We start from the raw sequence: 26,818 nt of genomic DNA, 5'->3' as shown, positions 1-26,818 counted from the left end.
TTAAAGTCCACTTGAGAATGTAACTTTAAAAAAACATTCTGGGATTTACATAGGAAAGAATTGAAACCAAAATGGTCATTCTCAAAGATGAGAGACTTAACAAACAATCCAGGTCTTTTTCAATATGTCATTTCAGTTACATCACACTGTCAACTTTTGCAATAAATTCTGTGTCTTACAATCTTATTCTCCACTACTACCTGATGAAGGAACAGTGCTCCAAAAGCTAGTGCTTCCAAATAAACCTGTTGGACTATAATCTGGTGTTGTGTGAATTTTAACTTTGTCCACCCCAGTCCAACACTGGCACCTCCAAATCATGACCCATTTCCAGAGCACCTTTTTTCCAGCTTCTACAGTTGTTTTATTTGCTGACAAAATATTAGTCAAAGTAGATTTGGTGGATGTAATAAACAGGGTGAGAATTGATTGGCAGAATGTACTGGAAAGGCTGCCTATGCTTATTGAGATGTATTTCCTGGTTTCAGTGGCTTGTGTTGTAGTTTGGTGAGGGAGTTGAGGATGGTGATAGTTGAAGGGCTTGCCATAATCTTCTCCCTGTGCAAGAAAAGGTGCAAAGACATTCCTGGCAACTATTAACCAGACAGAAAATTAACAAACACTTTGAGACATTTGAGCTAATTAAGGAGAAGCAGCACTGAGTTGTAAAAGGCAGATTGTGCTTGAATCTAATTGAAGTTACAGAGAAGGCTGGAGAAGGGAAAGCAGTGGATGTTGTTCATTTGGATTAAAAACGTGAAGTGATAAAATACCATGCAGTCTGAGAAAAGCAGGCAGCTAATGCGGGGATGCCCTGAATCGATCATGCTGGCCTATTGGTATTCCATTTTGCAAATAACTTACGTTCCTCTGGAGAGAGCAGCTAGAAGGATCCTTAACACCAGACATCTCAGCTGCATAGGTGTGGGGAGAAAGAAGAGTGGAAGGGTAGTAGTAATAATGATTCCATAATCAGGAGATCAGACAGGCTTTTTTGCATAATGGGACATGTCTCCAAGATGGTGTGTTGCCTCCCTGGTGCCAGAATACAACAAAGGAAGAACATGAAACTGAACAAGAAACCAAGGAAAGGGGGAATAGAATACAAATACAATCTAGGAAAAACATTTAAAAATGACTAAAAGCTTCCAGAAAATATTTGTCTAATACAAACATGGGTCCACTAAAAACTGAGTTAGGAGAATTTATAATGGGTAATTGAGAAATGGCAGGAAAGCTAATAATTACTTTATGTCTGTTATCACTGATGAGAAATAAGATACAAGATATCACCCAGAACTCGAGATTCAAGGGAGAATGAGATTTAAAGGAAGTTAGGAAGAAGATTGTAGTGGAGAAATTAATGGGACTGAAGGTTGATGAGTTCCTGGGACCTGATGGTCTATATCTCAGAGTGTTGAAGGAGATGGGAGGAGGGAAAGTCGATGCACTGACAATCGTCTGACAAAATTCAGAGATTTTTGAATAATTCCTGCAGATTGGAAGGTAAGAAATGTCACCCCAATATTTAAGAAAGAAGTGAGAAAGCAAACAGGGAGCTGCAGACCTGTCAGTCTTGGCAAAAATACTTAAATACTATCATAAAAGACATGATAAATGGACATGGATAAAAATTATCGATTGGGTATGATCAGCATGGATTTTTGAATATAAAATTATGTTTTACAATCTTGTTGATGTTTTATTGAAGCTGTTACTATTAAAATTGATTAAGGGAGTCAATGGACGTAGTGTATTTGGATCTTCAGAAGGCTTTTGATCAGTTTCACATAGGAGGTTGGTTAGCAAAATTAAAGCGACTGTACAGGAGATAATGTACTGGCATGTATTAAAGTAAAGTAGCCATTGTCCTACCAGACCACAGAGCAGCTCTCTCATTAGAGAGGGAGAGACAAATAGTGATTTGATCTGAAGGTCACCATGATTGAGAAGGAGTGTCCTTAGACAGTGTGGGAATTGAACCCAAATTGTACACATTACTCTATATCAAGCCAACTGAGCTAACCAACCATTGTGGCACGGCTTAAGGATCAACTAACACTCAGGAAACAGGGTTTGGCAGGCTGTGACTGCTGAAGTACCTCAGGGATTGGTATGTGAGGCCCCAGGTGTTCACAACATATATCAATGATTTGGAGGAAAGTCGAAATATAGTATTTACAGATGATGGAAAGCTCAGTGGGAATGTGTATTTCAGGGAAGATGTAAAACATTTTAGAAGGATTTGGACAGGCTTAGTGATTGAGAAAGAATATGGCAGATGGTATACAAGTGGAAAAATGTGAAGTTAAATGTTTTGATAGGAAGAACAGATGTGCACAATATGTCTTAAATAGTAAGAGGTTGGAAAGCGTAGATGTACAGGGAACATAGGTGATAAGTCACTGAAAGCACATGCAGGTGCAGCAAGCTATTAGGATGACTAATGGAATGCACGAGGATTTGAGTACAGGAATAGTGAAGCCTTGTAGCAGTTTAGAAGCTTGTTAGACCATGCCTGCTGGTTGGGAAGTCTAGATCAAGAGGCACAATTTAAAAATAAGGGGGATACAATTCAAATTGTAATTTGAAACCAGGATGAGCAGAAATGATATCACTCAAAGTGTGGTGAATTCTCCACCCCAGAGGGCAAAGGAAGCTCAGTCTTCTTCTGTGTTTAGGGACAGATACATTTTTGATTACCGGCAGACTTTTTCCAGATTAGAGTTGGTTGACAGGGTCCGTTCGCTTGGACTCAGGGCTGGAACCACGGCTTGGACATTGGAAATCAGAGCAAAATGTTAACATTTGCCATTGATTCAAAATTTGGAGGTTAGCAATTAATGTGATGATACAAGTGAACTGCAACAACAATAGGCTCAAAGAATGGGCAAGTGACAGATAGAATTTAATATAGAAAAACACAAAGTGATGTATTTTGGCAGAAGGTATAGAGGAGTAACATGCACAGTTTGAAAAAGTTTGCAAAAACAGAGGGACTGGAGGATCTCTTGGACTTAATTAGAGGCATTGACTGTAAGAATAGAGAAGATATTCCAGGGCTGTTATGGTGCAGAAGTAGTATCTCTGTCTTCAAGTTTCATCAGCACAAGAGGTATGCAGTAACATCACCTGGATATGTTGATTAGGAACAAATATGTAAGCTAGTAAATGTCTCATCAGGAAAAAAGGCCAGTTTGGAAAGTTATTCTGAACCTTGAGAAAGCTGTGGTTAGGACACAACTAGAAGATGAGGTTTAGTTCTTGCCACCACATTTTAGGAAAGATCTGAGGCTTAAAGAACAAAGAGAAGTACAGCACAGGAACAGGCCCTTTGGCCCTCAAGCCTGTGCTGAACATCATACCTTAACTGGGTGGCACGGTGGCTCAGTGGTTAGCACTGTTGCCTCACAGCACCAGGATCCCGGGTTCGATTCCAGCCTCGGGTGACTGACTGTGTGGAATTTGCACGTTCTCCCCGTGTCTGCGTGGGTTTCCCCCGGGTGCTCTGGTTTCCTCCCACAGTCCAAAGATGTGCAGATCAGGTGAATTGGACATGCTAAATTGCCCATCGTGCTAGGTGCATTAGACAGAGGGAAATGGATCTGGGTGGGTTACACTTCAGAGGGTCATTGTGGACTGGTTATGCCAAAGGGCCTGTTTCCCCACTGTAGGAAATCTAATCTAAACTTAAAAACAAATTGTCTGCCCTTATTCAGTCTGTATCCCTCTATTCCCTCCCTATTCATGTAAACCATCCAGGTGCCTCTTAAATGTCACCAATGTGCCTGCTTCCACCAACTCACCATTTCAGCCACCTACCACTCTCTGCATAAAAAATCTCTCTGAATCCTTCCCCTCTCACCCTGAACCTGTGCCTCCTTGGAATTGAAAAAGCCTTTGACTATCCATCCGACCAATGCCTCTCAAAATTTTGTAGACCTCTATCCAGTGTCCTCTCAGCCGCCGTCTTTCCAGTAGAAAAAGCAATAATCTCTTTCACCTTTCCTCGCAGCCAATGCCCTCGAGACCAGCAACATCCTGGTGAACCTTCTCTGCACTCTCTCCAAAACTTCCATATCCTTCTGATAGTGTGGTGACCAAAACTGCACACAAAACTCCAAATGGAAGGGCTTTTGTCCAAAACATCGATTTTCCTGCATCTCGGATGCTGCCTGACCTGTTGTGCTTTTCCAGCACCACACTCTCGACTGTAATCTCCAGCATCTGCAGTCCTTACTTTCACTGAAGGGTTTTATGTAGCTTTAACATGGTTTGCCAACTCTTGTACTCCATGTCCCAGCCAATGCAGGCAAGTATTCCATTTGCCTTCTTAATCTCCTTAGCCACCTGTGTTGTCACTTTTAGGGAACTGTGGACCTGCATGCCCAGATCCGTCTGTATAGAACATAGAACAGTACAGCACAGAACAGGCCCTTCAGCCCACGATGTTGTGCCGACAATTGATCCTCATGTATGCACCCTCAGATTTCTGTGACCATATGCATGTCCAGCAGTCTCTTAATTGTCCCCAATGACCTTGCTTCCACAACTGCTGCTGGCAACGCATTCCAGGCTCTCACAACTCTCTGTGTAAAGAACCCGCCTCTGACATCCCCTCTATACTTTCCTCCAACCAGCTTAAAACCATGACCCCTCATGTTAGCCATTTCTGCCCTGGGAAATAGTCTCTGACTATCGGCTCTATCTATGCCTCTCATTATCTTGTATACCTCAATTAGGTCCCCTCTCCTCCTTTTCTCCAATGAAAAATGTCCGAGCTCAGTCAACCTCTCTTCATAAGATAAGCCCTCCAGTCCAGGCAGCATCCTGGTAAACCTCCTCTAAACCCTCTCCAAACCATCCACATCTTTCCTATAATAGGGTGACCAGAACTGGACGCAGCATTCCAAGTGCGGTCTAACCAAAGTTTTATAGAGCTGCACCAAGATCTCGCTACTCTTAAACTCAATCCCCCTGTTAATGAAAGCCAAAACACCATATGCTTTCTTAACAACCCTGTCCACTTGGGTGGCCATTTTAAGGGATCTATGTACCTGCACACCAAGATCCCTCTGTTCCTCCACACTGCCAAGAATCCTATCCTTAATCCTGTACTCAGCTTTCAAATTTAACCTTCCAAAATGCATCATCTAGCATTTATCCAGGTTGAACTCCATGTTAATGTTCCAAAGGGTTCAACCATTTACAGTATAATTCACACCTAAATTTGATCTTCCAAAATGCATCACATTGCATTTATCTGGATTAAACTCCATCTCCATTGACAGGATGCAGAACTGGTCTGATAGAAGGGCAGTAAAGACAAGTCAGGGAACTATAGACCGGTGAGCCTGACCTCGGTGATGGGCAAGTTGTTGGAGGGAATCCTGAGGGACAGGATGTGCATGTTTTTGGAAAGACAAGGACTGATTTGGGATAGTCAACATGCCTTTGTGCGTGGGAAATCATGTCTCACAAACTTGATTGAGTTTTTTGAAGAAGTCACAAAGAAAATTGATGAGGGCAGAGCAGTAGATGTGATCTATATGGACTTCAGTGAGGCGTTCGACAAGGTTCCCCATGGGAGGCTGATTAGCAAGGTTAGATCTCATGGAATACAGGGAGAACTAGCCATTTGGATACAGAACTGACTCAAACGTAGAAGACAGAGGGTGGTGGTGGAGGGTTGTTTTTCAGACTGGAGGTCTGTGACCAGTGGAGTGCCACAAGGATCGGTGTTGGGCCCTGTACTTTTGTCATTTACATAAATGATTTGGATGCGAGTATAAGACGTACAGTTAGTAAGTTTGCAGATGACACCAAAATTGGAGGTGTGGTGGACAGCGAAGAGGGTTACCTCAGATTACAACAGGATCTGGACCAGATGGGCCAATGGGTTGAGAAGTGGCAAGTGGAGTTTAATTCATATTAAAGCAAGGTGCTGCATTTTGGGAAAGTAAATCTTCACAGGATTTATACACTTTAAGGTCCTAGGGATTGTTGCTGAACAAAGAGACCTTGGAGTGCAGGTTCATAGCTCCTTGAAAGTGGAGTCGCAGGTAGATAGGATAGTGAAGAAGGCGTTTGGTATGCTTTCCTTTATTGGTCAGAGTAGTGAGTACAGGAGTTGGGAGGTCATGTTGCGGCTGTACAGGACATTGGTTAGGCCACTGTTGGAATATTGCGTGCAGTTCTGGTCTCCTTCCTATGGGAAAGATGTTGTGAAACTTGAAAGGGTTCAGAGAAGATTTACAAGGATGTTGCCAGGGTTGGAGGATTTGAGCTATAGGGAGAGGCTGTTTTCCCTGGAGCATCTGAGGCTGAGGGGTGACCTTACAGAGGTTTACAAAATTATGAGGGGCATGGATAGGATAAATAGGCAAAGTCTTTTCCCTGGGGTCGGGGAGTCCAGAACTAGAGGGCATAGGTTTTGGGTGAGAGGGGAAAGATATAAAAGAGACCTAAGGGGCAACTTTTTCACGCAGAGGGTGGTACGTGTATGGAATGAGCTGCCAGAGGATGTGGTGGAGGCTAGTACAATTGCAACATTAAAGAGGCATTTGGATTGATATATGAATAGGAAGGGATATGGGCCGGGTGCTAGCAGGTGGGACTAGATGGGGTTGGGATATCTGGTCGGTTTGGATGGGTTGGACCGAAGGGTCTGTTTCCATGCTGTACATCGCTATGACTCTAAGTGACAGATGGAGTTCAAACTGGAAAAGTGTGAAGTCATTCACTTTGGAAGGTCGAATTTGAATGCAGAATACAGGGTTAAAGGCAGGGTGGAGGAACAGAGGGGTCTTGGGGTCCATGTCAAAATTGCCACCCATGTTGATAGAGTTATTAAGAAAGCATATGGTGTGTTGGCTTTCATTAGCAGGGCAATTGAGTTTAAGAGCTGTGAGGTTATGCTGTAACTCTATTGAGCCTTGGTTGGACCACACTTGGAATATTGTGTTCAGTTCTGGTCGCCTCGTTATAAGAAAGATGTGGAAGCTTTAGAGAGAGTGAAGAAGAGATTTACCAGGATACTCCCTGGACTGGAGGGCATGTCTTATGAAGAAAGGTTGAGAGAGCTAGGGCTTTTCTCATTGGAGTAAAGAGGGATGAGAGGTGACTTGATAGAGGTGAATAAGATGTTGAGAGGCAAAGATAGGGTTGATTTGTCAAAGACTTTTTCCCACGGCAGAAATGTCTATCACGAGGGGGCATAATTTTAAGGTAATTGGAGTAAAATTTAGGGGAGATGTCAGAGTCGGTACTTTAAACAGAGTAGTGAGTGCATGGAAGGAACTACAGGTCGTCATAGTACAGTCAGAGACATTCGGGACAATTGAGCAACTCTTCGATAGGCACATGGAAGTTAGTAAAATGAAGGGTATATAGGTTAGTTTGATCAGAGTAGGATAAAAGGCTGGCAATGAAGGAACACGTTTTGGTGTTATGACTTTGACCTCATGATGTAGATCACTGCCAATTTCTCAATTTCAGTTTGAGCAGGACATTCTTCCTGAATGAGGACTGTGAAAATGGACAGTGTAGAGTTAGATGAATACTGCTTACTGCTGTCACATTTTGAGGAGTCAGCCTTTTCAGAAAGCAAACGCCTTGGCTTGCCCAGTTGGCCAAACTGGGGCAGAACTAACTCCAGCTTTCTGGTTTGTCGCAAGCACATGCCCCTGACCCTACTGAGGCACAATGGCTCAGTGGTTAGCGCTGCTGCCTCACAGCACTAGGGATCTGGGTTCGACTCCAGCCTCGAGCAACACTCTGTGTGGAGTTTGGATTAGTGGTGCTGGAAGAGCACAGCAGTTCAGGCAGCATCCAAGGAGCAGCGAAATCGATGTTTCAGGCAAAAGCCCTTCATCAGGAATAAAGGCAGAGAGCCTGAAGCGTGGAGAGATAAGCTAGAGGAGGGTGGGGGTGGGGGAGAAAGTAGCATAGAGTACAATCGGTGAGTGGGGGAGGGGATGAAGGTGATAGGTCAGGGAGGAGAGGGTGGAGTGGATAGGTGGAAAAGGAAATAGGTAGGTAGGACAAGTCATGGGGACAGTGCTGAGCTGGAAGTTTAGAACTAGGGTGAGGTGGGGGAAGGAGAAATGAGGAAACTGTTGAAGTCCACATTGATGCCCTGGGGTTGAAGTGTTCCGAGGCGGAAGATGAGGCGTTCTTCCTCCAGGCGTCTGGTGGTGAGGGAGCGACGGTGAAGGAGGCCCAGGACCTCCATGTCCTCGGCAGAGTGGGAAGGGGAGTTGAAATGTTGGGCCACGGGGCGGTGTGGTTGATTGGTGCGGGTGTCCCGGAGATGTTCCCTAAAGTGCTCTGCTAGGAGGCGCCCAGTCTCCCCAATGTAGAGGAGACCGCATCGGGAGCAACAGATACAATAAATTATATTAGTGGATGTGCAGGTAAAACATTGATGGATGTGGAAGGCTCCTTTAGGGCCTTGGATGGAGGTGCGGGAGGAGGTGTGGGTGCAGGTTTTACAGTTCCTGCGGTGGCAAGGGAAGGTGCCAGGGTGGGAGGATGGGTTGTAGGGGGGCATGGACCTGACCAGGTAGTCGCGGAGGGAACGGTCTTTGCGGAAGGCGGAAAGGGGTGGGGAGGGAAATATATCCCTGGTGGTGGGGTTTGCACATTCTACCTGTGTCTGTCTTGCTTTGTCCCACAGTCAAAACATATTCAGATTAGGTGGATTAGTCATGGGAAATGCAGGGTTATGAGAATAGGCTGGGTGTGAGGGTGGCACAATCGCTTAGTAGTGGGCACTGCTGCCTCACAGCGCCAGGGACCCAGGTTCAATTCCACCCTCAGGCAACCGTCTATGTGGAGTTTACACATTCTCCCCGTGTCTGCATGGGTTTCCTCCAGGTGTTCTGGTTTTCTCCCACAGTCCAAAGATGTGCATGTGCTAAATTGCCCATAGTGTACAGGGATGTGCAGGTTAGTTGGATTAGCTATGGGAAACCAGGTTAAAAGAGATAGGCTGGGGTCTGGGTGAGATGCTCTGCCGGGGGTCGGTGTGGAGTGAATGGCCTGCTTCTATGCTGTAGGGATTCTAGTGCACCAACTGATCCGTTAATAGCCATACTTTCACCAGCTATGGCCTTGGAGTCAAAGTTTTGTCCTGTTGTGAACGACATCATTTCTTTATTTCATTGCCCACCCTTTCTAAGTTGGCACCCCAAAAACTCTACCATGATCTGCACCAGCTCAAACACCACCTCTCATTCCCACTTTACAGCTCCCATTTCCCATCCTCAGACTTATACCCTGTCTCAGAGTGTACCTGTATGACCATCAGATGTAGGAGTAGAAGTACGCCATTCGGCCCATCAACTTTGCTCTGTCATTCAATGAGATCATAGTTGATCTGATAATCTTTGACTCTACTTTCCTGCCTTTAACTGGTAACCCTTTATTCCCTTTAAGTGTTTAAATATCTGTCATCTCAGCCTTGAATGTACTTAATGAGCCAGCCTCAACAGTAATAACGTATTACACAGATTCATTACATTCTGAGAGAAATGATTCCTCCTCATCTCCATCTTGAATATGCAACCCCTTATCTTGAGATGATACCCTCTGATCCTAGACTGTCTCACAAGGGAAAACAACCTCTACATATCTAACCTGTCAGGTCCCCTGAGAATCCTGTATGTTTCAATGAGGTCCCCTCTCATCTATATTCCAATGAGTGCAGACCCAACCTATTCAACCACTCTGCATAAGAGAGGCCCTCCATACCTGGTATCAACTCGGGAATCTTCTCTGGAAGCCTCTGATGCTCATATGTCTGCCTTTAGATAAGGGGCCCATAAATGTTCACTAGATATGGTGTATAGTTTTAGCGAAACTTCCCTACTTCTATACTCTGTTCTGTTTGAATTGGAGGCCAATATTCTATTTGCCTTCCCTATTACCCACTGAACTTGGATGCTGGCATTTTGTAATTTATGCATGGGGACTCCCAAACATCTCTCTGCCACAGCTTTCTGCAGGCTTTCTACATTAAAATAATATTCATCTCCTTTATTTTTCTTGGCAAAGTGCTTCCCCTCAGATTTTCTCCCATGTTGTATTCCATCTGCCAACTTTTTTCCTTCACCTGTCCATATCCCTCTGTAAACTTCAAGTCATTGTCAGCACTTGCCTTTGCATCTATTTTTGTGTCATCTGCAAACCTGGCAATAGCACATATCAAACGATTTCTGAAAATCCAAATACATGACACCCACTACTTCCCCTTTATCTATCCTGCTTGTTACCTCTTAAAAGAATTCAGGCTGTACCCAGTGCCCAATCATGGCACTACCTTGGTTACTCCCAAATATGAATATGATACATGCAGTTGGCTCACTCTCCTCTTTCCTGTATCTTTTTCAGCACCACATCTGTGACATGTTTGCTTCAATTAACTGCCAGTAACTTTGCTCATTACTGACCTTTGGATCTATTTTAATTATTTTGCTTTGATTAATTTTTCCAGCAAAGTTTTAAATTAAACATGAAATATATTAACAATCACCATGTGCTGATGAAAGCTAATTATTCAAGAAGATCTCCACGCTACACATTATAGACTTCCCAAAGTGAAGCTGGTAATGAACGGGATGGAGAATAAACCTGCTGTTTTTCACAAACGATTGTATGCCACAGTAAACGGGTCAAACTCAAATATCCAGCTGGACATAAAAAGTCAGCTGACTGCTGTATTCGGCTCATGTAGTGTGGCAATAGATATTTGGGGTGGTGCAGAATAGGGTCAGAATGGTGCAGAGAGGGATGGGGTGTCAGGGATGAGGTGACCAAGGTAGTTCAGAATGGGGTCGGGGCGTTTGGGGTGGTGCAGAGTGGGATGGGGTGTCTGAGGTGGTTCAGGATGCGGTTGGGGTGTTTGGGGTGGTGCAGAGTGGGATGGCATGTCAGAGTTGGTTCAGGATGCGTTCGGGGTGTTTGGGGTGGTGCAGAGTGGGATGGGGTGTCTGAGGTGGTTCAGGATGGGGCCAGGGTGTTTGGGGTGGTGCAGAGTGGGATGGGGTGTCTGAGGTGGTTCAGGATGGGGCCAGGGTGTTTGGGGTGGTGCAGAGTGGGATGGGGTGTCTGAGGTGGTTCAGAATGGGGTCGGGGTATTTGGGGTGGTGCAGAGTGGGATGGGGTGTCTGAGGTGGTTCAGAATGGGGCCAGGGTGTTTGGGGTGGTGCAGAGTGAGATGGGGTGTCTGAGGTGGTTCAGGATGGGGTCGGGGTGTTTGGGGTGGTGCAGAGTGGAGTATCGGCTGATAGTTTTTGGAGCCTGCTTCATCACCTTGTCCCACACTTGGAGTGTCTCAAGCTATCTATGCAACTGATCTCTGTGTCCCTGTATTTCTCTCTTTTTGTCTCTTTTTGAATTTGGTCAAAATAAAATTTCTAATTGAGGTGCTGTGGTTTGTGAAGAGGTATACATTTATCAGAGCTCATCCAAGTTGCCCTTGAGAAGGTGATCATGAGCTACCTTCTTGAACTGCTGCAGTCCATCTGTTTGAAGTAGATCCTCAATGCCCTTAGGGAGGGAATTCTGGGATTTTGACCCAGCGACACTGAAGCAACAGCGATATATTTCCAAGTCAGGATAATAGTGGTTTGGAGGGGAAACTGTAGGTGGTGGTGTTCCCAATTACCCAGGATAAAGCAGCCTATTGACTGGCTCCCTTCCACGTTCACTCTCTTCCTCACTGACACATAGTGGCAGCAGTGTGTATCATCTACACCATCTTCTCAAGGGGCAATCAGGGATAGATAATAAATGCCCAGCAAACACCCTCATCCATGAATAAATAAATTTAAACAGTAGACTTGCAGGTCCTTTCTGTATCTTGGCCGACCACCCCATCTCTCCTCTCAGGCCTGCACCCACACTTCCTGGACCTGACAGACAGTCAGCAGGATCTGCCTTGCCCCAAGGAAAAGGCTTCCTCTGCTGCTCCCAGACACAGTCACCTTTTAAAATTTCTTCTTTCTCCTCCAATCACAAGTGGCTCCTCTGCTGTATGCCTGCACATTGTGAACCTGTCAGCAGTTGGCATGGGAAAGAACCAGCCCCTGATTGGACAAGCTGTTCCTCCAAGATTCAATCAACAGTTCTCCCATTGATGAGTCCCATGTTTGAATTTCCCTGGAGCTTGTTCACCCACCGGCCCATGAATGATCAGTTCCAGTGCACCCAGCAATGTGTGTTACTATCTGTTAGTGGTTTTTTTATTTCAAAAATATACCTTATTCACAAAAAAATCTTTAAGTACACACATAGTCACAAATGCAATTGGGTTCTGTACAGTAGCATATCAAGGAAACAAACTTTGAAGTTTGACTCTATCCAAACAAACCAAAGACATCTTTTATGCATGCAAAACTATATTTATGTGTATTTGAGGCATGAGGTGATTCCGATAACTGAACAGACTCCATGTCTGTCAGTGGTGTTGGGAATGAATGTTGAAGCTGTCATATTGGCCTTGGATGATGTCAAGCTTTTTGAAGATGCACATATCCAGAAGGACATGCTTCTGTGTGTGAGAGCTGGTTATTTGGTGGGTGCTGTAATTGATTGTTGCATTATCAAGTGTTATTACAAGGGCACGCCTTCTGATTTCCCAAAAGGGAACACAATCGAGAGTAGTGAACCCACAACTGTATCCAAGAATGTCAGGATGTCCAAGAATGTAGGGAGGCTGTGGAGAAGGTAGCACTGATAGGGAATACTTGTGGACACAGAGATGGGCTCAAGTGTGTATACTTCAATGCAAGGAGTATCAGAAATAAGGTGGGTGAACTTAAGGCGTGGATCGGTACTTGGGACTACGATGTTGTGGCCATCATGGAAACGTGGATAGAAGAGGGACAGGAATGGTTGTTGGAGGTTCCTGGTTACAGATGTTTCAGTAAGATTAAGGAGGGTGGTAAAAAAGGAGGGGGTGTGGCGTTGCTAATTAGAAATGGTATAACGACTGCAGAAAGGCAGTTTGAGGGGGATCTACCTTTGGAGGTAGTATGGGCTGAAGTCAGAAATAGGAAAGGAGCAGTCACCTTGTTGGGTGTTTACTATAGGCAGCAGAGCAATAGCAGCAGAGATGTGGAGAAACAGATTGGGAAACAGATTTTGGAAAGGTGCAGAAGCCACAGGGTAGTAGTCATGGGCGACTTCAACTTCCCAAATATTGATTGGAAGCTCTTTAGATCAAGTAGATTGGACGGGGCGGTGTTTGTGCAGTGTGTCCAGGAAGCTTTTCTAACTCATGGGTGGCATGGTGGCACAGTGGTTAGCACTGCTGCCTCACAGCGCCAGTGACCCGGGTTCAGTTCCCGCCTCAGGCGACTCTCTGTGTGGAGTTTGCACATTCTCCCTGTGTCTGCGTGGGTTTCCTCCGGGTGCTCCGGTTTCCTCCCACACTCCAAAGATGTGCAGGTCAGGTGAATTGGCCATGCTGAATTGTCCGTAGTGTTAGGTAAGGGGTAGATGTAGGGGTATGGGTGGGTTGCGCTTCGGCAGGGCGGTGTGGTCTTGTTGGGCCGAAGGGCCTGTTTCCACACTGTAAGTAATCTAAAAAAAAATCTAAAACTCAGTATGTAGATTGTCTGACCAGAGGGGAGGCCATATTGGATTTGGTACTTGGTAACGAACCGGGACGAGCGATGGGCTTGTTAGTGGGTGAACATTTTGGTGATGGAGACCACAATTCTGTGACTTTCACCTTGGTTATGGAGAGAGATAGGTGCGTGCAACTGGGTAGGTTTTACAATTGGGGGAAGGGTAAATACGATGCTGTAAGACAGGATTTGAGGAGCGTAAGTTGGGAGCATAGGCTGTCAGGGAAGGATGTCATTGAAATGTGGAACTTTTTCAAGGAACAGACGTGTCCTTGATATGTATGTACCTGTCAGGCAGGAAAGAGATGGTCGTGTGAGGGAACCTTGGTTGATGAGGGAGGTTGAATGTCTTGTAAAGAGGAAGAAGGAGGCTTACATAAGGTTGAGGAAACAAGGTTCAGACAGAGCATTGGAGGGATACAGGATAGCCAGGAGGGAGCTGAAGAAAGGGATTAGGAGAGCTAAGAGAGGGCATGAAAAATCTTTGGCAGGTAGGATCAAGGATAACCCCAAGGTATTTTATGCGTATATGAGAAACATGAGAATGATGAGAACGAGGGTAGGTCGAATCAAGGACAGTAGTGGGAGACTGTGTATTGAGTCAGAAGAGATAGGAGAGGTCTTGAATGAGTACTTTTCTTCAGTATTTACAAATGAGAGGGACCGTATTGTTGAAGAGGAGAGTGTGAATCGGACTGGTAAGCTAGAAGAGATACTTGTTGGGAAGGAAGATGTGTTGGGCATTTTGAAAAACTTGAGGATAGACAAGTCCCCCGGGCCTGACAGGATATATCCTCGGATTATGTGAGAATCAAGAGAGGAAATTGCAGAGGCGTTGGCAATGATCTTTTCATCTTCACTGTCAACGGGGATGGTACCAGGGGACTGGAGAGTGGCGAATGTTGTGCCCCTGTTCAAAAAAGGGAATAGGGATAACCCCGGGAATTACAGGCCAGTTAGTCTTACTTCTGTGGTAGGCAAAGTAATGGAAAGGGTACTGAGGGATAGGATTTACGAGTATCTGGAAAGACACTGCTTGATTAGGGACAGCCAGCACGGATTTGTGAAGGGTAGGTCTTGCCTTACAAGTCTTATTGAATTCTTTGAGGAGGTGACCAAGCATGTGGATGAGGGTAGAGCAGTGGATGTACTGTACTTGGATTTTAGTAAGGCATTTGATAAGGTTCCCCATGGTAGGCTTATGCGGAAAGTCAGGAGGCATGGGATAGTGGGAAATTTGGCCAGTTGGATAGAGAACTGGCTAACCGGTGAAAGTCAGAGAGTGGTGTTAGAAGCTAAATATTCAGCCTGGAGCCCAGTTACAAGTGGAGTTCCGCAGGGATCAGTTCTGGGTCCTCTGCTGTTTGTAATTTTTATTAATGACTTGGAAGAGGGAGTCGAAGGGTGGGTCAGTAAATTTGCAGATGATACGAAGAGTTGTGGATAGTGAGGAGGGCTGTTGTCGGCACAAAGAGACTTAGACATGATGCAGAGCTGGGCTGAGGAGTGGCAGATGGAGTTCAACCCTGTCAAGTGTGAGGTTGTCCACTTTGGAAGGACAAATAAGAATGCGCAATACAGGGTTAACGGTAGGGTTCTTAGTAAGGGGGAGAAGCAGAGGGATCTTGGGGCCTATGTTCATAGATCTTTGAAAGTTGCCATTCAGGTGGATAGAGCTTGTAAGAAGGCCTAGGGGTGTATTAGCGTTCATTAGCAGAGGGATTGAATTCAAGAGTCGTGAAGTGATGTTGCAGCTGTACAGGACCTTGGTAAGGCCACATTTGAAGTACTGTGTGCAGTTCTGGTCGCCTCACTTTAGGAAAGATGTGGAAGCTTTGGAGAGGGTGCAGAGAAGATTTACCAGGATGTTGCCTGGAATGGAGAGTAGGTCGTATGAGGATAGTGGATTAATGGTGCTGGAAGAGCACAGCAGTTCAGGCAGCATCCAACGAGCAGCGAAATCGACGTTTCGGGCAAAAGCCCTTCATCAGGAATAAAGGCAGTGAGCCTGAAGCATGGAGAGATAAGCTAGAGGAGGGTGGGGGTGGGGAGAGAGTAGCATAGAGTCCAATGGGTGAGTGGGGGAAGAGATGAAGGTGATAGGTCAAGGAGGAGAGGGTGGAGTGGATAGGTGGAAAAGGAGATAGGCAGGTCCGACAAGTCCGGACCAGTCAAGGAGAGTGTGCTGAGCTGGAAGTTTGAAACTAGGATGAGGTGGGGGAAGGGGAAATGAGGAAGCTGTTGAAGTCCACATTGATGCCCTGGGGTTGAAGCGTTCCGAGGCGGAAGATGAGGCGTTCTTCCTCCAGGCGTCTGGTGGTGAGGGAGCGGCGGTGAAGGTGGCCCAGGACCTCCATGTCCTTGGCAGAGTGGGAGGGGGAGTTGAAATGTTGGGCCACGGGGCAGTGTGGTTGATTGGTGCGGGTGTCCCGTAGATGTTCCCTAAAGCGCTCTGCCAGGAGGCGCCCAGTCTCCCCAATGTAGAGGAGACCACATCGGGAGCAACGGATACAATAAATGATATTAGTGGATGTGCAGGTAAAACATTGATGGATGTGGAAGGCTCCTTTAGGGCCTTGGATAGAGGTGAGGGAGGAGGTGTGGGCGCAGGTTTTACAGTTCCTGCGGTGGCAGGGGAAAGTGCCAGAATGGGAGGGTGGGTCGTAGAGGGGTGTGGACCTGACCAGGTAGTCGCAGAGGGAACGGTCTTTGCGGAAGGCGGAAAGGGATGGGGAGGGAAATATATCCCTGGTGGTGGGGTCTTTTTGGAGGTGGCGGAAATGTCGGCAGATGATTTGGTTTATGCGAAGGTTTGTAGGGTGGAAGGTGAGCACCAGGGGCGTTCTGTCCTTGTTACGGTTGGAGGGGTGGGGTTTGAGGGCAGAGGTGCGGGATGTGGACGAGATGCGTTGGAGGGCATCTTTAACCACGTGGGAAGGGAAATTGCGGTCTCTAACGAAGGAGGCCATCTGGTGTGTTCTATTGTGGAACTGGTCCTCCTGGGAGCAGATATAGCGGAGACGGAGAAATTGGGAATACGGGATGGCATTTTTGTAAGAGATAGGGTGGGAAAAGGTGTAATCCAGGTAGCTGTGGGAGTCGGTGGGTTTGTAAAAAATGTCAGTGTCAAGTCAGTCATCACTAATGGAGATGGAGAGGTCCAGGAAGGGGAGCGAGGTGTCAGAGATGGTCCAGGTAAATTTAAGGTCAGGGTGGAATGTGTTGGTGAAGTTGATGAATTGCTCAACCTCCTCGCGGGAGCACGAGGTGGCGCCAATGCAATCATCAATGTAGCGGAGGAAGAGGTGGGGAGTGGTGCCGGTGTAATTACGGAAGATCAACTGTTCTACATAGCCAACAAAGAGACAGGCATAGCTGGGGCCCATACGTGTGCCTATGGCTACGTCTTTGGCTTGGAGGAAGTGGGAGGATTCAAAGGTGAAATTGTTAAGGGTGAGGACCAGTTCGGCCAAACGAATGAGAGTGTCAGTGGAAGGGTACTGTTGGGGACGTCTGGAGAGGAAAAAATGGAGGGCTTGGAGGCCCTGGTCATGGCGGATGGAGGTGCAGAGGGATTGGATATCCATGGTGAAGATGAGGCGTTGGGGGCCGGGGAAACTGAAGTCTTGGAGGAGGTGGAGGGCGTGGGTGGTGTCTCGAACGTATGTTGAGAGTGCTAGGCCCTTTCTCTTTGGAACGGCAAAGGATGAGGGGTGACTTGATAGAGGTTTATAAGATGATCAGAGGAATAGATAGAGTAGCCAGTCAGAAACTTTTTCCCCGGGTACAACAGAGTGTTACAAGGGGACATAAATTTAAGGTGAAGGGTGGAAGGTATAGGGGGGATGTCAGGGGTAGGTTCTTTACTCAGAGAGTGGTGGGGGCATGGAATGCACTGCCTGTGGGAGTGGCAGAGTCAGAATCATTGGTGACCTTTAAGCAGCAATTGGATAGGTACATGGATAGGTGCTTAAACTAGGACAAATGTTCGGCACAACATTGTGGACCGAAGGGCCTGTTCTGTGCTGTATTGTTCTATGTTCTATGTTCCATGTTCTATCCCATGCTCCTGGTGGGCAGGACCAGTTCCCTGCTGCACCAATTCTAAGGCCAGATCCTGCAGTGTTGTTAGGAACTGTCAGTTGTTGCGACTGACAGACTCTTTCTGTTCAGAGGAGATTAATTCCCTTTTTCTCTCTTGTTCTTGTGGCTTCGGACTAGCTGATTGCACATTCAGCCCAAATCCACGGTAGAATTAAAAGGTCAGATAATATTCAGCTCAGATCTAAACAGGACAATTCAAAAATTTTAATTTGGTTAGGGTTTTGCACAAATCTGGAAACATAAGGCTGTTATCAGTAACAGATGACAATTGGATTGCACCAAAAATCCAGCTAGTTCACCAGTCTTCTTTAAAGAAGGAGAACTGTCATTATGGAGGAGAAAGTGAAGACTGCAGATGCTGGAGATCAGAGCTGAAAATGTGTTGCTGGAAAAGCGCAGCAGGTCAGGCAGCATCCAAGGAGCAGGAGAATCGACGTTTTTTCAGGAATGAAGAAGGGCTTATGCCCGAAACGTCGATTCTCCTGCTCCTTGGATGCTGCCTGACCTGCTGCGCTTTTCCAGCAACATGTTTTCAGACGTGTCATTATGCCATGTTCTGGCCAATGTGAGTCCTATCTCTTTATTGACTCTTTACTGACCCGGAAATATAGAATTTAAAATAATTCCTCAACTCACTATTAAATATGACTGACTTGTCCTGGTAGGACAAACAGGTTTTCTGGATCTGTAGCCTTACAGGAAAAAGGCCTAATGTCAGGAATCCAGGCACGCCAGTTGTCTCACTGTTAAAACAGCACATCTGCTTCTGAGACTCTAGCAGGATGGCAGCATTAAGAAAGGTGAAAGCTTTAAACAAGTCAAATATCTGTTTGTCAGAACAACAACCAGAATTTGCATTCATATAGCACCTGGAATGTAATAAATTGTCCAAAGACATTCTCAGAAGTATTATTAAACAAAATTTGAGAACTGAACTACACAAGAACATCAAACTGAAAGCTAGGTCAAAGTTTGTTTTAAACCTCATCTCAAAAGATAAGAGGATTGGAAAGAGAGAGAGAGGTTTCATAAGGGAAATTCAGAGTTTCATAACAGCAACAATGGTGTTGCAGCAATCCCAAATGAGGCCTTAAACTGATACTGTATTTGCCCCTTGGATAAATATTTAAAAATTGATTTGGTTTATTATTGTCACATGTACCAAGATACAGTGAGAAGTATTTTTTCTCATGCTAACCAAATCATAACTCAGATGAGAACATTAGGGTATTAGAACAGAATTCAGAATATAGTGTACAGAGAAGAAGCAGAGAAAGATCAGTTCTATTCGTAAGTCTGATAACACTTGGAAAGAAGCTGCTGTTAAATCTGTGAGATATTCTTTCAAACCTTTATATATTCTGCTCGAGGGAAAAGGATGGAAGAGAGTATAACCGGGGTGGGAGGGTCATTGATTATGTTGGCTGCTTTCCCAAGGCACCAGGAAGTGTAGATGGAGTCAATGGAAGGACAACTGGTTTCCTGATGTGTCCCTGAGGCTTTGTCTCAATATTTATCTCTTAACATCACAAAAACTGATTATCTGATCATTATCACACTGATAGCTGTGGGAGTTTACTATGCACAAGATGGCTGTCAAATTTCCCACATTACAACAGTGAATACAACTTAAAGTCATGGAGACAGGCCCTTTGGCCCAAACTGGTCCATGCTGACCAAAATGTCCATCCCCATTTCCTTGCACTTGGTCCATATCCTTCTAAATCTTTCCTATCCATATATTTGTCAAAATGCATTTTAAATGTTATTAATGTACCCACCTCAATCACTGCCGCTGGCAGCTCATTCCATATGCATGCCAGCCTCTTTATAAAACGGTTGCCCCTCAGGTTCCCTTTTATTCTTTTCCCTCTAACTGTAAACTGATGCCCTCTAGTCCTTGATTCCCCAATCCTGGGTAAAAGACAGTGTCCTATCCATTGCCTCTCATGATCTTATACACTTCTATAATATCGCCCCTCAGTCTCCTACACTCTAAAGAAAACAGTCCTAGCTTGTCCAACCTCTCCCTATAACTCAGGCCATTAAGTCCTGGCATCAGACTTAAAAATTTCTTCTATACTCTTTCTAGTTTAATAACATCCTTTCTATAGCAAGGTGACCAAAACTGAACACAATACTCCAAGTGCAGCCTCTTCAACATCCTGTATAACTGTAACATAACTTCCCAGCTTCTATACTCAGTGCCCTGACTGATGAAGGACGGTGTGCCAAAAGCCTCCTTCACTGCCCTGTCTACCTGTGACTCCACTTTCAAAGAACTGTGCATCTGAACTCCAAGGTCCCTCTGTTCCATTACACTCCTTAAGGCCCCACCATTTACCATGAAACTCCTACCTTGATTTGACTTTCCAAAAAATCTCCACTTGTCATTTCTTGGTCAAGATCCTGCTGCAATTTCTGATAACCTTCCTCACATGATACCGCCTATTTTAGTGTCATCTGTAGACTTACTAATCACGCCTTGTACATTCTCATTGATATAGATAACAAACAGCAATGGGCCCAGCACTGACATCGAAGGCATTCCATTAGTCACAGGCCTCCAATCCGACAAGCATCCTTCCACTATTACCCTTTGCTTCCAACTTCAAGCCAATTGTGTATCCAATTTGCCAGCTCTCCTGGTTTCTATGCAATCTAATCTTTCAGGGCAGTTTACCATGTAGAACCTTATCAAAGGCCTTACCGAAATCCATATAGACTATGTCTGTTGCCTTGCCCTTGTCAACCTTCCTGGTCACTTCATCAAAAAACCTCTAACAAATTTGTGAGGCATGTTCCTCCAAACACAAAGCCATGCTGACTATTGCTAATCAAACCCTATCTTTCCAAATGCATGTATATCTTATCTCAGAATTTTCTCAAGTAACTTACCCACCACAGATGTTAGGCTTACTGGTCTATAATTCCCAGGTTTGTCTTTGCAGCCCTTCTTGAAAAAGGGCACAGCATTCGCTACTATCCAGTCTTCTGGGACCTCATTCATGGCTAGTGATTACGCAAAAATGTCAGCCAGGACCGCTGAAAATTCTTCTCTAGTCCCTTGCACAGTTCTTGGATATATCTGGTCAGGACCAGAAGATTTATCTACCTTTATACATTCTAATACATCCAACACTTCCTCTGTTGTGATATGAGCTGTACCCAAGATGTGACCACTAACTTTCCCAAGTTCCCAAGTCTTCAAGTCTTTCTCCACGGTAAGCACAGAAGAGAAATATTCAATGAGGATGGTGGCCATCTCCTGTGGTTCTATGTATACAATTTGGTGTAAGGTGCTGTGAGATGTATGATGGTGATGAAAGGTGCTGTAATAGCGCAAATCCTTTCTTTTTTATAATATGTTCTAGTGAGGGGCGAGCTCAAATACATTCCTTGCAGAGAAAATTCCAGTTTCAGATTGTCACCCCATCCCACCATAACCATATGATCAAACTGACAGGGTGGTCAGTACCTCCACCTCCCTTTATGGTCAGCCCATATCCCAGATTCTTAATCTGACTTCTGGAGTTGCATTCCTGGCTCGTGCCGAATGCTCTCAGTGTCCTGGCCAATATTTACCCCGTGGCCATCATCCATAAACAGGTAATCCCAGTATTGTCACATTGCTATTGATTGGACCTCAACATGTACAAAATGTTGTAATATGAAAAATGCAGGAACCAGTGACGAGACGTCTGAAATATATTCTTAGTTGTAAAGTGCTTTGGGATATCCTGAGGCTGTAGAAATGCAATGCTAATCTTTTCCTTTCTCGTATGCTCTATTTCAAGGTGTTCATTTATTTTTGCTGTTATTTCCAAATCTTCTTGGGTTAACCTTAATGGACAGGCTAGTAATTATAATGTAATAAGCACTCCTCCCCTTCTGAAAGGAGCTGTCCTAATTAACTGTGACAAAAAGACCTCGGGTTAAATCTTAAAGGAAACGGGATCAAAATGAAGCTCGGTTCTGGTTGTTAAACGGCTGCAGTGCCTCATCATCCATGGGGAAGTGGGGGGTCTCGAGTGTAACAGTGAACAGTATGTTCCATCCCCAGGGAGTCCCATGCACGGACATAATGAAGGGAGGGAGAGAGATCGGCAAAAGCCCCTGCTGACCACTTGCTGCCTGGGCCTAGTAAAATCCATCCTGTCTAGGCCCAGAGCTGTCATACCCAGAGAGCCTGCCTGTTCTCTTTCCCACTGGGTGGGAATGTCAGCTGGGTAGGATTGAAGTGAAGCCAAGGATCCCCTCCAAGTGAAAGAGAGACCAATACCTCCCACACTGCTGGTGGTCTTGAAACACCAACCTGCCCATTCTCTGAATACGGGTCACTAACCTTACTGGGTTCCCTTCAGACAGGGAATTCCTGCTTTTCAGCTATGACCTGGTATGCACTAAATGTTGTAAATCAACAGCAACAAGTTGGGAATTTGCTTTAAAAATGCCAAACATATTGGTTTACCTTTGTGTCAGCGAGTGGCCATGGGTATTGTGGCCTACCAGTCATTCCTTGGTGACTGGAATGGATTGATTCCAGATGGGATTGATAATGAAGATGTAAGAGTGAAGTGGTTTGTGATGGTTCTGCTCTGTTCCAGCACTGAGTCAGGTAGAATTTTCAATGTGATAATGAGCTTGTTTCACTGTCCAGTCACTCACCTCGAGACACAGTCATTCATTAAAGGTCTAGCAACATGAATTTTCAACAGATTCATTTCCATTCTCTAGTCTCCTGTTTTACTGGGTTAACCATTTCTATGCAACAGGAATCCCCATGGAAACAGTTCAAATGATGTGTACTGTCAGTCAGGGACCCAGCTTCCAATCTTCGTGTCATCTGCAAATTTACTGATCAGACCAACAGTGCCCTCTTCTAGATCACTTATGTATATTACAAACAACAGTGGCCCCAATACTGACCCCTGTGGAACACCACTGGTCACCTTTCTCCATTTTGAGAAACTCCCTTCAACTACTACTCTCTGTCTCCTGTTGCTTGACCAGTTCTTTATCCACCTAGCTAGAACACCCTGCACACCATGTGACTTCAATTTCTCCATTAGTTTACCATGGGGAACCTTATCAAACTTACTAAAGTCCATGTATATGACATCAACAGCCCTTCCTTCATTTATCAACTAGATCACTTCCTCAAAGAGCTCTATTAAGTTGGTAAGGCACAATCTCTCCCGCACAAAACCATGTTGCCTATCACTGATAAGCCGATTCTTTTCCAAATATCAGTGGATTATATCTCTCAGAACTTTCTCCAGCAACTTTCCCACCACTGACATCAGACTCACTGGTCTGTAGTTAACTGAAATATCCCTACTAATTTTCTTGTACAGGGGGACAACATGAGCAACCCTCCAGTCCTCCGGTCCTTCACCTGTGTTTAAGGATGCCACAAAGCTATCTGTCAGGGCCCAGCTATTTCCTCTCTTGCCTCCCTTAGCAACCTGGGATAGATCCCATCCGGTCCTAGGGATTTGTCCACCTTAATATCCTTTAGCCTACCCAACATATCTTCCCTCCTTATGTTGATGTGATCCAGAGTAAACAAACTTCTATCTCTAATCTCAACATTCATCACCTCCCATTCCTCAGTGAACACTGATGCAAAGTAATCATTGAGAATCTCACCCATTTTCTCAGGTTCAACACGCAACCTTCCTTCCTTATCCTGTAGTGGACCAACCCTTTCTCTAGTTACCCTTTTGCTTCTTATATATGAATAAAAGGCCTTAAGATTTTCCTTAATTCTGCTCGCTAAAGTTATTTCATGACCCCTTTTAGCCTGTTTGATTCCTCGTTTAAGATTGGTCCTACTCTCCCGATATTCCTCCAGGGCCCGTTCTATCCTTAGTTGCATGTCCAGCCCACTAGTCTGCAGAAATTCTTACAGCTGTTCCTTTGTTCTTTCATCTGGCTGTGGCTAGTTGACATGTTTTGTGTCAGTTCCTTCCCTAATCCTCGTTGTGTCTCAGTGCTGGCAGCTTCCAGATGTACTTCTGTATATCTCCCCAGGACCAACCCCACAAGGGCCATTCACTGACTACCTACAGCTGGCAAGAAGCCTGCCATATGGGAAGTGCCTGTCAAATACTCAGGACTCCCAGGCAGAATGAGATGCAGTCTCCCAAGCAGCTGGAGGATGTCAGGAAATTATTCCCTTTTAGGATTAGTTTCGCAAATGAGGGTGAACAGGCAGTTCAACTGTGTGAGTCCTCATTACGGAGCACAATCCTATTGCAATCTCCCCTCTTCAACTTTTTTGCGACAGTTGGAGAAAAGAGATTGAGCTGGTGTTTATGCAGGCAAATATGACAACAGAGGGGCTCTTTTGTTTCTTGTGTGATAGTGGAAGAAGGCCCCAGTCTGGTGTTACAAGATTCTTAAACAAGACTGTCTCACTCAGTCCCACCTCCTGGTTTACTCCTTGTTGTTCGTTGTTATAGCATCTGTAGGTTGTGCTCAATCCTCATTGAGGCTGTGGGGAGCTATCCCTACAACCAGGTCATTTGTTCACTTCCTGTACTCAGTTAACCATGTGGTGTGCAGTTGGAGCCCCGTATAGGCAGGGGGCCAGGTCAGGTTGGGGTATTCCCACCCCTGAAAGTTATTAGTCCATTGATCAGGTTTTTGCAACAAACCAAAAGACTTATGATCACTTTAGTGGTCCCCAAATACTATGATTTATTTAGTCCTGGGCACCAGGAGGAGTAGCAGGAACAGAGAGAAGGAACGGGAAAAGTTCACCAACAAGGGGCCAAAGAAAAGCATGAAAAATAAATAAACTTTTCCATTGCAACTTAAAAGATTGAGAGAGAAAGGAAGGACTACAGGAGGTTATAGAAATGGAGGAGATAAAATCTGAGACATAGAGTGCACAGGAAAAGACCCTTCAGCCCATCAAGTCTGCGCCAGTCAAAAACAAGCACTTAACGCGGCCCAAAGCGTTGTATGCCTTAGCATCGCTAATGTACATCTAAATGCTTCTTAAATGTTTATGAGGGTTTTTGCCTGTATCACCCTTACAGGCAATGACTTCCAGATTCCCACCACCATCTGAGTGAAACAATTTCTCCTCCCATCTCCTCGAAACCTCCTGCACCTTCCCTTAAATCTATGTCCTCAGTCATAATCCCTCACCAAGGGGAAAACTCACTTCCTGTCTATGGTCCTCATAATTGGAGACACCTTAATCATTTACCCCCTCAATCTCCTCTGCCAGATGGAAAACAACCCAAGTCTGTCCAATTTCTTTTCATAACCAAAACTGTCCACCTAGGCAACATCCTGTCAAATCTCCTCTGCACCCTCTCCAGTGCTATCACATCTTTCCTATAACCTTCATAACCTCACTCTGATCTTAACCCAGATTCCAGAACTCTAGCTGTGGCCTAACCAATGCTTTATACAATTCCAGGAGGAAGTGAGGAGGACTGCAGATGCTGGAGATCGGAATCGAGAGTGTGGTGCTGGAAAAGTACAGCAGGTCAGGCAGCATCAGAGGAGCAAGAGAATCGACGTTTCGGGCATAAGCCCATCATCACAATTCCTTGTACCCAAAACATCGATTCTCCTGCTCCTCAGATGCTATCTGACCTGCTGTACTTTTCCAGCACCACACTCTCGACTTTATACAATGTCAACATAACCTCATTGTTCTTAAACTCTATGCATCGGCTAATAAAGGCAAGTATACCATGTGTCTTCTTTACCACATTATTCACTTGCCCTAATACCTTCAACAACCGATGTATGTACAGGGTCCTACCATTCACCAAATATTCCCTTGCTGTATTTGTCCTGCCCAAGTGTATTATCTCATATTTATCCAGACTGAATTCCATTTGCCAATGATCAGCTTATCAAAGATAAGGAGGGGCATAGGGACTGGTGAAGGTTACCCAAATAGAAGGTTTGTCAAGGTTGAAGGAGATTACAGAGGTAGGGGCAGCTGGGGGAGGTTATAGAGATAGGGAGGGGTGTATGGGATGGCGGAGGTGACAGAGATGGGGAGGAGTGCAAGGGCTTGAGGAAGTTACTGAGATAGGGAAGGATATAGGGTACTGGAGGAGGTTGCAGAGATTGGGTGAGGTATAAGGTCTGGAGGAGATTACAGAAATTGGGAGGTGTATAGGGGGCTAGAGGAGATGACAGAGATAGAGAAGTGTGTAAGGGCTGGAGGAGGTTAAGAGATATAGATGGGGGTGTAACTTGGAGATGTTTTCTGTCACTCAGTTAGTTTTGAAAGTTATGTAGAGATACCTCTCTCTAGAGTGTTGTTGGCTGGTTGAAGCTGACCTATAGGTCATCGAACAATATATTGAAATGTGAATGTCATTCACCTCAGTCCTGGGTGTATTTGTTTCTTCTTTTTCTGTATAGTGCAAACTTGCATTTATTAAGCACTTTTCACACTCCAGAACACACAAAACATTTTACAGTGAACAAAATGTCCGTGAGCTGCAGTCTGTGTTGTGATGCTGCAACCCATTTACTCACAAGTTCCCATAAACATGTGGGAGAATGAACAAAGTCATCTGTTTCAACAAACGTTGTTTCATTTGGCAGGAGTGAAGGATAACTGCTCTGTTCTTCCTCCAATCATACTGTGGGCTATTTAAACCTCGACGTAGCATGTCATCTAGAAGACAGCCCTTTGAATACTGCAGTACTCCCTCAATACCAAGTGCAAGAGCCAGCCTGGTTCATTTGCTCCAATCTCTGGTGTTGGCCTTCAATGTGCTACATTTCTGACCTGGGGCTGCGAGGTGGGGTATTTCCCCAAAACCAAAATGTCAGTGGAGAAAGCCAAGGAAGTAAGGCAAGGAACTTAGTTCAAGCTGTTCCCTTAACTTAGTCACAGTGAGAAAGCTTTACTCTCAGCTCTAAGGCAATTCACAATACTTCCCTTTTGGGTTTGATTATACAATATAAAGCAATGCCTCAGTGGAATCTCCTTGAATACAGCCAGTCCTACTGGAAGTTGTAATGGAATGTTTAGGCCAAAGGGTCAGCTCCCAAACTTTGCTGGATCTCTTGTGTTAAAATGGCCTGATGAT

The 26,818-nt window shown here is 45.1% G+C and overlaps 1 protein-coding gene across 2 annotated transcripts in view; it reads left to right on the top strand.

Annotated features, from left to right (window-relative positions):
- LOC140463803 (ras-related protein Rab-37-like) overlaps positions 1–26,818 on the top strand; it is a 139,349-nt gene that overhangs the window by 9,237 nt on the left and 103,294 nt on the right. The gene's annotated exons all lie outside the window — the stretch shown is intronic.

Source organism: Chiloscyllium punctatum, chromosome 39, assembly GCF_047496795.1.
Source record: "Chiloscyllium punctatum isolate Juve2018m chromosome 39, sChiPun1.3, whole genome shotgun sequence".
Classification (NCBI taxonomy): Eukaryota; Metazoa; Chordata; class Chondrichthyes; order Orectolobiformes; family Hemiscylliidae; genus Chiloscyllium; species Chiloscyllium punctatum.
The sequence above is the reverse complement of the archived record's forward strand: the minus strand, read 5'-3'. Positions and strand labels throughout refer to the sequence as shown.